The following is an 11515-nucleotide window of genomic DNA, read 5'->3' as shown; positions in this document are numbered from 1 at the left end:
TATTTGTATGAGTAGAGGAGTTATTTAAACTTAGGTATTAAATAGGGTAACACTCAATTTGCAATACACAGTGCACATGTTGACTTAATAACACACTGTGTGTAAGGAGCCTTCTATACTGCTTGTCCTGTAGAGGGTATTCTGTTTGTGTCAGGAATCATTTGTGATTAAAGCAGTGTTGTGCCACTAGTAACATTTAATGAAAAGAATTAAATAAATAAAAATATATTTATTTAACGTCTATAGATGTCACTGTTACTTTGACAGTCTAAAAATACTTTAATATTTATTTTTTAACATATTTAAGTTCAGATAACTTTTTTTTTTTTTACAAATTAGATCTTGAGAAGTTGGTATTTAAATTTCAAAATTGTGTCCTTTGGAATACACCTGCTGACCACCATCCGACTTCTACAATAGTGCTGCCCACACTGTCATCATTATAGTGAGGCATTCACAGGAACATTCTTTTATAGCAGTTACTCACATATACCAGTATTACCAATACAATATTACCAATATTAATATGATAAGCACTAAAGGAAAAGCTGTTGTTTTTCTTAAACACAATATTTCATATTTTTAGCAGAAGTTCATGTGAATTAGCTCATAAATTTAAATATGTTACTTACACTAAATGTCACTGTTCACAAAGGTAATACATTATAAGTGGAATAGATAATAAACAGCATACGTGAGTTCAGATGAAGACAGTTATGAGAAGGCAGAGAATGATGCTGATTGGAAATGCTACTCCAGGTCTAATTTTAATCAACAAGAGTGATGGATGGATGATATTTCTTAGCCTCCCATCTGCTCTTCTGTATTATGCTCTATAATTTTTTTAATCCTGAAAATTACATTTCTCTGACTCCTTTCCTAGTTGTCTTTCTCTTGCTTCCTCCCAGTAGGAGTCAATGGCGGGAGATAGAAAGATAGGAGGAAGGGAGGAGCATTGGGTCAGGCTTCTCTAGGGTCTGGTTACTCAGGTACCAGTGATTCAGAACAACAGGTTGGTAGCCTACAGACCAAAGGCACTATCAACTTGTTAATTTTAAGATGGCACAGGATCTTCCTGTTGGTTCCTTCAATACTTTTATAACAAATACCTTGTATTTATTCCCCTTTGTCTGAAGCATCAGAATGGTTCCTGATAGTTTTTTATTGACATCTATGAAATACAGTTGATGAGCCTGTATATTCTAATCATTGCCAACTTAGAGAATATTCGAAGCACAACAATAACCAGGAAAAACAAGTCTGGGAAAGTCAGATCCGGTTGTCATACTCAGCTTGACGCAGACAAATTCCACAGAGGTCAGAAAAATAAAAGCTAACCTCAAACTCTTAAAATGAATACACTACCAGACCACTGGGCTTTTCTCAAGAAGAAATCACTAGTGGATATTTATACCTGTTGCAAACTGAACAATTGCTCTGAATATTACAATTTGATCTGAACTAGTTTGGTCAAGCACAATGCTAATGTTCTTTCTGTTCATAATGAAAGTGAAAGTGAAAATGTTACTCACTTAGTCCTGTTCCACTCTTTGGGATCTCATGGACTGTAGCCCACCAGGCTCCTTTGTCCATGGAACTCTCCAGGCAAGAATACTGGAGTGGGTTGCCATTTCCCTCTCCAGGGGATCTTCTTGACCCTGGGATCAAATCCAGGTCTCCTGCATTCCAAGCAGATTCTTTACTGTCTGGGCCACTGCTTCTGTCCATAGTAATAGCTGCCAAATAGATTGTGGGGTGGGATTAAATAACCACGTGCAATTTTGTTCCCAGGATATAATGAAAGCAAGACTCACAATATTTGTATACAAAGCATTTATCAGGCAAGCCCTAAACAGTTTATATAGTCTGATCTGTAAACTCCATGAATTCTACTATCTTGAGACAGACCAAGATAGTCCAAAAGTCTTGACAGTTAGTCCAACACAGTCCAACAATCTTCCTGAGACAGGATTCTAAGACCCTTGGGATCTGTTAGTAAGAAACCCTCCAGAAACCAAGTTCTTATTTCAAGATCCCTAAGGGATACCATCCTAAAAGTGCCAGCTACTGACCTTGCTAGATTTTTATATTTTAGTCCATCATATATTAAATGTCTTTAATTTCACCAGTGAGAGCTATCACGCTAATAATTCAGTATACTCAATGTATTAACTCACTGCGCCCGTTAGCAAAAGCTTCAAATGTTGTCAAAAGCACAGAGCACAAAAGTGCTTCCATTATGTATTTCAGGAGGGTAGCCATTCTGAAATACTACTAACAGAGTAAGAAGTGGATTTGCTGATGAGACAACCCACAGAAGTGAAATCTCAACTGACCCATTGCTCATACTGAAACATTTTAAAGTAACAGTTTCTATATCAATATACTTTTGATTGTCTTTTGGCTTCTTTCTACTCTAAATATCATTATATTGTTCAGTTTTCAGTATCTGTGTCCCAAAGTATCAGCTGTTACAGGGGAAAAAGTTTAAATATGTGGGTGGATTCATGTAAACTTCATTTTTATGGAATACTTGTCATCATACAAAGAGAATTTACTTAGTAGTTCAAAGGAACATTTACCCAGACTGGTCTGGGATCCCATATAAAAATGCATTTTGTCATTGATGTTGTTTTAGAATGGGATATTTTAGAATAGTATTTCCAGATGGGGCATGGCTGTTAAAGAGAAGAAAACTTAAAATATTGAGGAAAAATCTTATTTCAAACACAAGTTAAGGGTTTCATTAACTTATTGAAAATCTTTAACATTTCCAAAGTGTATGTGAGGAAGAAAGAGAGTGAATATATGGGTTTGATGATATCTATACAAATTTGATAGTCAGTGCTTATCTTGGACATTTTACTTCCTTTTATGATATCTTTAATTTACACATGACAAAATGCAAATTAACTATCACTCAAAAATTGCTACTGAAAATGTAGTCTGTGGCCCATCTGGGTTCTTGTTAGAAAGACAAATTCTGGGGTTTCCCCTCAGTCTCAAGGAATCAGAACATCTTGAGGGACAGCCAGCAATGTGAGCTTTATCCTGACCCTCAAGATGACTCATGCTTGATGAAGTGTGAAAAATACTGATCTAAAAGTTATCAAGTATCTCCAAAGTCACTTCTTAGTATTCATATCAAATCTATTAAAGTAAAAGCTAGCCATTTAAGATCTTGTTTGATAAATCCTCTCTTACTGTGTGATTAAAAGCATAAACCTTGCAACGGTTCTTGTTGTTATTCAGTTACTAAGTCATCCAACTTTTTGTGACTCCCTTAATTGCAGCACGCCAGGCTTCCCTGTCCTTCACTATCTCCCTGAGTTTGCTCAAATTCATGGCCACTGAGTCGGTGATGCCATCCAATCATCTCATCCTCTGTTGACCCCTTCTCCTCATGCCCTCAATCTTTCCCATCATCAGGGTCTTTTCCAATGAGTCAGCTCTTTGCATCAGGTGGCCAAAAAATTGGAGCTTTAACTTCAGCATCCATTTTTCCAATGAACATTCAGGGTTGATTTCCTTTGGATTATAGCCTTTCCAAGAAGGCAGCACTCTGGCCCTTGCCCACTTGGGAATGGGGATTTATTGTGAGCTGTTATTAAACTATGCCAGCCCCAGTGGGACTCCTTTCTGAAGCTTAGAAGAAGTGACCTGGCCAAAGTTAACTCCATACACATTCTATTCAGAGTTTCTTGGATCATATGGTATACCTAGTCTTAAAGGTAGTACACTTAATTTTTATATCAATCAGCTTGAAATATAATTAGAAAAGAAACTGGGAAAAATTCTTGGCCAAATGATTAAATCCATAATTTAATACTGTTTTTGTTCATTTCATTTTACTCTGAGGCATTCAATTAAAGTGTCTGCAATAAAAGCTGCTGCTACACTGGAATCCTAAATCTTAAAAAAAAAAAAAAAAGGAGGAGGAGGGGGAGGAGGAGGCAGTACTCATGTAGTTTGTGTTATTTATATAAAAAGTACTGGGGGAGCTCACTTGAGAGAGAAATGGGCATTTCTCCTCATACGAGATGTTACCCTAGAAGATCTTATAAAAGTGAGAGAAGTAGAAGTGTTAATCACTCAGTCATGTCTGGCTCTTTGCGACCCCATAGACTGCAGCCCACCAGGCTCCTCTGTCCGTGGAATTCTCCAGGCAAGAATACTGGAGTGGGTAGCCATTCCCTTCTCCAAGGGATCTTCGTAACCCAGGGATCAAACCCAGATCTCCCACATTGCATGCAGATTCTTTACTGTCTGAGCTTCCTAGAAGGGCTTATACTTGATTTTACCTTAGATGCTCATGGGTGTGTTCCACATTTTCCCCATCCTTGATCACTGAATCCTGAGCTTTGTAAGAACTTATAATAGGAACAGAAGTTTCAACAATAACTTTAAAAAGTAAAACCAAGTCAGTTAAATCAATTTTTAGAGACTCAGAAAGATCCATGATTTATTATATTAATATATGATCATGTAAGTATGTGAGACATTTACATTGATAACAATGGGATCTAAAATAAACAAACCAATCCATATGTGATTACACTTTCTGGCATTTAAGTGGATTCATAAAATTAGATTATATTGTTAAGTATAAGTGTACATTATGGCCTAAGACTGGTCTTTTAAGTAGTTTGAATATTAATCAAGACAGCAGAGGAAGCACTATATTTCTAGAAGAAAACAGGGTTTGGAATAAAATCAAATTATAAATGTTTTTCTTTTATTGATTCCAAGGTTACTCTACTGAAGAACTTATAATTACTAGCCTTTTAGTTTAATGTGAAATACTCAAAGCTTGCCAATAATTATTTAAAATTATAATATTTATTAATATAGAATTTTATAGCAAAAATGATAAAATTTTATGAAGTCAAAAGACTGAATTTAAATAATAATGAAATCAATTAAACAAAAATTATGCGACTTTCTCAGTAATTAAAGTTATAAAATGCTATCAATAGTAACTTACCTTAGCTATATATGTTGAGTGTCTGTGTTTACATTATGTTATAGCTATCTTATATACTAGAAGGTTATCTTAATCTTGAATTTTTAAGGCAATGGAGGTTTATTTCAAAGACCACCAATAATCAATTTCTAACTATAAAGCTGAATGGAAAGTTTTTATAAAAACAAATTACATTTTTAATTAGCTATTAGTTATGAAGTAGTTATGAATGGGTGATAAGAATACATACATACTTTTGAGGCACTTTCAAATAATTTGTCTAAAATAAAATCAATTACACAATATTTTAAAATTCAAAAATAGTTGTGGTTCCTTGTGACAGGAAAGGCTCCCCTGACTATTTAATCTGCTATTTAAATTATTCAGTATCAATCATTGTGAATTTTGAGCAGGTTATCAGAGAGGGTTAACGATGCCAAAAGCATGGGATAACTCTTAGTTACTCCTGCTATAACTGCCTTAATTTACAGTTCACGATTCATAGGAATTGATGTATTTAGAGGAATATCACCATTCTGCTGCTACTGCTGCTGCTAAGTCACGTCAGTCGTGTCCGACTCTGTGCGACCCCATAGACGGCAGCCCACCAGGCTCCCCCGTCCCTGGGATTCTCCAGGCAAGAATACTGGAGTGGGTTGCCATTTCCTTCTCCAAAGCATGAAACTGAAAACTGAAAGTGAAGTCGCTCAGTCATGTCCAACTCTTAGCGACCCCATGGACTGTAGCCCACCAGGCTCCTCTGTCCATGGGATTCTCCAGGCAAGAGTACTGGAGTGGAGTGCCATTGCCTTCTCTGATCACCATTCTAAATGTTATTATTTGTTTTCACTCCTCTGGGTACTAATGTCATATTGGTGCCAAAGATTCCATTACCTTCTCAAAGGGCACACATTCTTCTGTAAGTACTATTTTGATTCTTCTGACTTGTGAACAATACATTATCCAGGTATATGAGCCTGAGGGCAGTTTCCAGACATATGCGTGTTAAGTTGTTCAGTCGTGTCTGACTCTGCGCCAATCCATGGACTGTAGCCTGTCAGGCTCCTCTCTCCATGGGATTCTCCAGGCAAGAACACTGGAGTGGGTTGCCATTTCCTTCTCCAGTGGATCTTCCTGACCCAGGGATTGAACCTGCATCTCTTACATCCCCTTCATTGGCAGGTGGGTTCTTTACCACTAGTGCCACCTCCCGATGTATATGGAGATGTAATTGATTAGCTCTATGTCACAGTTCCTTGGAGAAGAGCATGACAACCCACTCCAGTATTTGTGCCTGGAGAATCCCATGGACAGAGGAATCTGGTGGGCTGCAGTCCATGGGGTTGCAAAGAGCCACACAGGACTGAAGTGACTTAGCAAGCAAGCAAGCAATGTCTCACTTCCTTACTGCACTTTGGTACACAGCCTGGCTTTATTAAGCTGGGCTTTGGGGTTTTATGTGGCACTTATAGTAAGACATGATATTCTACATGACTTCCTGGGAGAAGTAGTTGCATACATAGAAGTGCTAGAAACTGTGAAATCAAATAAAACTTGATTCAAATACTTGATTCAGATCTTTGCTAGTTTCAACCCTTAGATAAGTTATTAAGCTTTCTGGGATTTTAAACCCATGGTATTTATAATTTGTACAGATTCAGTTGTGTGAGTCACTTGGTAAAATGCCTAACATGTAATATGGGCTCACTGCATAACTAAGTCGCTTCAGTTGTGTCCGACTCTGCGACCCTGTAGGCTGTAGCCCTCCAGGCTCCTCTGTCCATGGGATTCTCCAGGCAAGAATACTGGAGTCAGTTACCACGCCCTTCTCCAGGGGATCTTCCCAACCCAGGAATTGAACTCACATCTCTTACATCTCCTGAACTGGCAAACGGGTTCTTCACCACTAGTGCCATTTAAATAACATTTAGTACATTATTATTCTTGATTATAGCATAATGTCACATTACTCAGTGGACATAATTTTGATACCTTTTTAAAACTTCCTTGGCTACATTAGTAAATGCTGGAATAATAGTGTAACACTGTCTTTAAAATCCTTTAGGAGTTCCCAACTAGGCCTACATGAAGCAAGAACATCCAGACTCATGGCTTCATCACTTTCAAGTGTTTCAGCAATTCGTTTGCCTATCTGATAACATGAATCCATAAGTACAATGCATCAATTGCCTCTGGGAGGAAGGTTCAAGAGGGAGGGGACATATGTATACCTATGGTTGATTCATGTTGATGTTTGGCAGAAACCAACACAATACTGTAGAGCAATTATCCTTCAACTAAAAATAAGTAAATATTAAAAATTTATAAAACAAACAAAAAAACCTCTGGAGATACCAAGACTGAGGATACCTCCAATGAAGTCCTCATCACTTGTTTAGGCCCTCAATGAAGACATTTTATTCTTAATAGTCTCATATCACCTCTCTCTCTAAAAAAAATTAGAATTATGCTCATAAAACAGTAGGTACATGATTCCAAACCTCACTGAAAGTATATAGTCTTATAAACATTAATTTTATCTTGTAATGTTTATTATCTGAGTTGATCAAATCATGGAGCCATATGAAGACCAATTAGAAAATTCATATTATTCACGCATGTGCCTTATTATTTTTTCATGAGTTATCTGTCAATGGATAAACATATTTAAAGCAAAATATCAGTCATAAAGCATGAGAAGGAATCTATAAGCAATTACAGTTTGGTGTAGAACAACTCATAACTCAAAATAGTGTCTATCATGTGCATTTCAAGAAGAGCTCTTGAGACAAACAAGAATGTCTCTGAAAGAAAATTATAAAAACCAAAACATTATGTTTAATTGCTTTAATAAAGATTTTGAAAAAATTACATTCTTAAGTTGGGCCTTCCCAGGTGGTACTAGTGGTAAAGAACCCGCCTGCCAGTGTAGGAGACTAAAGAGACACGGGTTTGATTCCTGAGTCAGGAAGACCCTGGAGAAGGAAATGGCAACCCACTCCAGGATTCTTGCCTGGAGAATCCCCATGGACAGAGAAGCCTGGCAGGCTACATACAATCCATGGGGTCGCATAGAGTCAGACACTACTGAAGCAACTTAGAGTGTACATTGTCAAATACAAACTGGCATAATGTTCTTTACTTCAAGAAAGGGAAGCTTTATTCAAAACAAAAGCTTAGTGATTATTGAGTGATTATACCTCATAGAAGTACAAAATGTCTCTGAAACCATAGCTGTTTACAAGGCTAGACTTTTTGGCACATATTTTGTTGAAACCTGCCAAATAGGTGTTTTCAAAACATGTTCCATTCTGAATGCAGCCAGGAACCATATTTGGTTTATGGCTTATATTTGAAAGCAAATGTTATACCAAGCAAGAGCAGTGTTTATATCTTTTCCATGTCGTAACTCTTCAGTAATCAACACTGTCAAGAACTTTCCCTTTTCTGACCAAAGCAACTGAGAGTAATTTGTGAAGCCCAGTGATCAGAACACCATGTCAGTTACATAGAAGATGGGTCCTTAGAACTACCAGCATCCTTTGGCAAAGAGGGCTGAGAAGTCATTACAAATGATTTCTAGTCACATTACGCCCCTGGAGACAGAGGAGAGGGAAAAAAGGAGTAGTTGAAAATACAGACTGGAGTGGATATAAAATAGAATAACTAGCAATCACCAACTCAGAATAGTCACTCTTTTCTGTTAAAGTTAATGTAATTTACATGTATTTGATCTACTCATTTGCTTATTTTTCTTCATGCTATTTCTACTAGAATGGTTATTAAAAGTTAATACAGCAAAACTCAGAGGCAGAAAAGGCCACCTCACACTATGTAATGGACTGCACTATATTTTAATATATATTGAAACTCTTTATAACATTATTTGTACATGGTACATAACGTTTGATTATGAAAACTGCTAAGAAACTTGGTCAAAATCAGACAAACTTTATCTTCTCTCACGTATTTCCTAACCCTGTTCAAAGTTAATTTCTTGCAATTAAAATTCTGTTGAATGTAAAACTTAAGGGGAAAAATTCAAATAATTTATATTGCAACATATTAATATTTTATAGGGTTTTGTGAAAAATATTTAATTTTTCATAAATATGAATGACAACATTTGTCCTTTTTATTGATGAGAATACTTTTTAACTATTCTAGAGACCTTTAACTCTAACATAGTTAAGAAAGGATTGTTTTTCCAACTCTTACTGAGAACTACAGACCTTTTTCAATGCAAATCTAACTGAAAATAATTCACTGTTAACTTCAGTATGTGTTTATAAGAAGGTATTACTGGCACTTTGAAGGAAGCTGGTCTTCCAATTCTCTGGGAGAAATTAGCACATTAACTTTCTTCAGAAGTTAACATAATTTCATTTTTTAATCAAAGAATCTCTTACATACAAAACATGTTAGTGACTTTGCTCCTGCTACCCAGAGCTCTTATCCCTCTTTCGTGTTGCCTCTTCACAGCTCCTGTGTAAACACACACGTTGCTTATACACACTTACTAAGTGCACAAACTGACCCATGTCAGTGGTTTCCACCATCAACTGAATACTGATGACCCTATAATCAACTCCTGTAGAGTCCCCCTCTCTCTCGCACTTGTCTGCCTACTGATAACAGTAGCTCTGGGTCTAGTTCCCACTCCAGGCCACCACCCGTGCAAGCTCTCAAAATCACACATCCCTCCAGTTCACTTGCCTTCTTTAAATCCTTTAATGATGTTGGTGATGAAAGAACAACAGTAATATTGAAAAGGCCTGCAGGCTACCACATAACAAATTTTAAACAAGACAGATGTTCACATGTAGTCAAGGACCTTGCAAATGAGGGCAAATACGATTTGATTTTTTTGCCCAGTTTCTACTCCATATCCCCTGAAAGGTCATAATCTTACGTCTGAGGTTCTGTATCCATAAATGCTTTCTTTGATTCACCCTCTATCTACTCTAATAAAAATTCAGTCCCTTCATTGTTTCATACACCCACACATTAATACACACACATGCATACACCCACACATACAAGACTGAAGAGGCACCTGCCCTGTGACTGGCTTTCTCCCATCCATCTTCTCTCTGCTCCCCCAGCTACACCTCTTCAGAACAAATTCCACTCCTAGTCTCTCTAAGATTATTGATAACAGTACATTTTCACTCTTGAGCGTGATTGTTCACTCTTATTCCCCACTCCAAGCACATTTAACAATGTATTTTCTAAACAAAGAAAATTCTAGTGAATAACATTTTTAACTTTATTACCTTATTCTAAATATTGAGAAAGAATGTAAGAAGCAGAAATAATACAATATAACGAAGAGAAAATAAGAGGACAGTTTTGATGAAGGAGAAAAAAAGACCTGAAAATTCTAAGAGAACAAGAACAATATTTGTCCACAAAGATTTTCCACACTAGATAACTTTAAATTGTGGTCCTTTGCTGGAAATAAACATTTCTAAATTATCAACCCTGATTTAAGCTTAAGTCATCGCACCATAAAGAAGAATATTGAAAAATCATTGCATTAACAAATAGCCAGTGAGAGTTCAATGAATACTTATTGCAGTACACTGAATTAAGGCTATAGAGAAGATTCTGGCCACAACTTACTTATTCCTGGAAAGAGTTTTTGCCTTAAATCACAATGCACTCTCCTTTTCTCTCTGTGTGTGGGGAGGGGGGTGTTAATGGTTACCTTGGATCCCTCCCACTCACCCTTCTCCTCTGATACTCACAAGAGAGAAAGCCCTAAGTAGCCTGTACATTATTTTCTTTTCCCATGAGCCCCACCCCAACCCCAATCAAGGTATAATAGTGAATGTTGTTGTTTAGTCACTAAATCGTGTCCAACTCTTTTGAGACCCCATGACTACAGCCAACCAGGCTCCTCTAACCATGGGATTTCCCAGCCAAGAAGGGGTTGCCATTTCCTTCCTTCCTTGATCTCTGGTGGGGACCTTCCCCACCCAGGGATCAAACCCACATCTTCTGCATTGCCACGTGGGTTCTTTACCACTGAACTGTCAAGGAAGCCTATAATAGTGAACAGCACATTCCAAAGAGAAAAATCCTTAAATTCCACCCTTTAGGGCTTCCCTTTTGGCTCAGCTGGTAAAGAATCTGCCTGCAATGCCGGAGACCTGGATTCGATCCCTGGGTTGGGAAGACCCCCTGGAGAAGGGAAAGGCTACCCACTCCAGTATTCTGGCCTGGAGAATTCCATGGACTATACAGTCCATGGGGTCTCAAAGAGTCGGACACGACTGACCGACTTTCACTTCACTTAGGTCTCAAGGGACCTGAGAGAAAAATAAACAGAAAGAGAAAAGGCAATGTGCTTTTCTGTCCACACCAAGAGTTTCACTGTACACACAGTTCTAGGGGCTTGTCACAGTCCATAAGTATGGTTAGAAAAACAAGATGGATAGCCATAAAATTATCTTCATTTATAGTTCATCAAGAAAAGGGGAAAAAACCTATAAAACGCTGAGAAATTTCACTATTTGATATTTTCAACTTAAAAAAATTATTCAGGTA

Source organism: Cervus elaphus, chromosome 18, assembly GCF_910594005.1.
Source record: "Cervus elaphus chromosome 18, mCerEla1.1, whole genome shotgun sequence".
NCBI lineage: Eukaryota > Metazoa > Chordata > Mammalia > Artiodactyla > Cervidae > Cervus > Cervus elaphus.
This window is presented reverse-complemented; position numbering follows the sequence as displayed.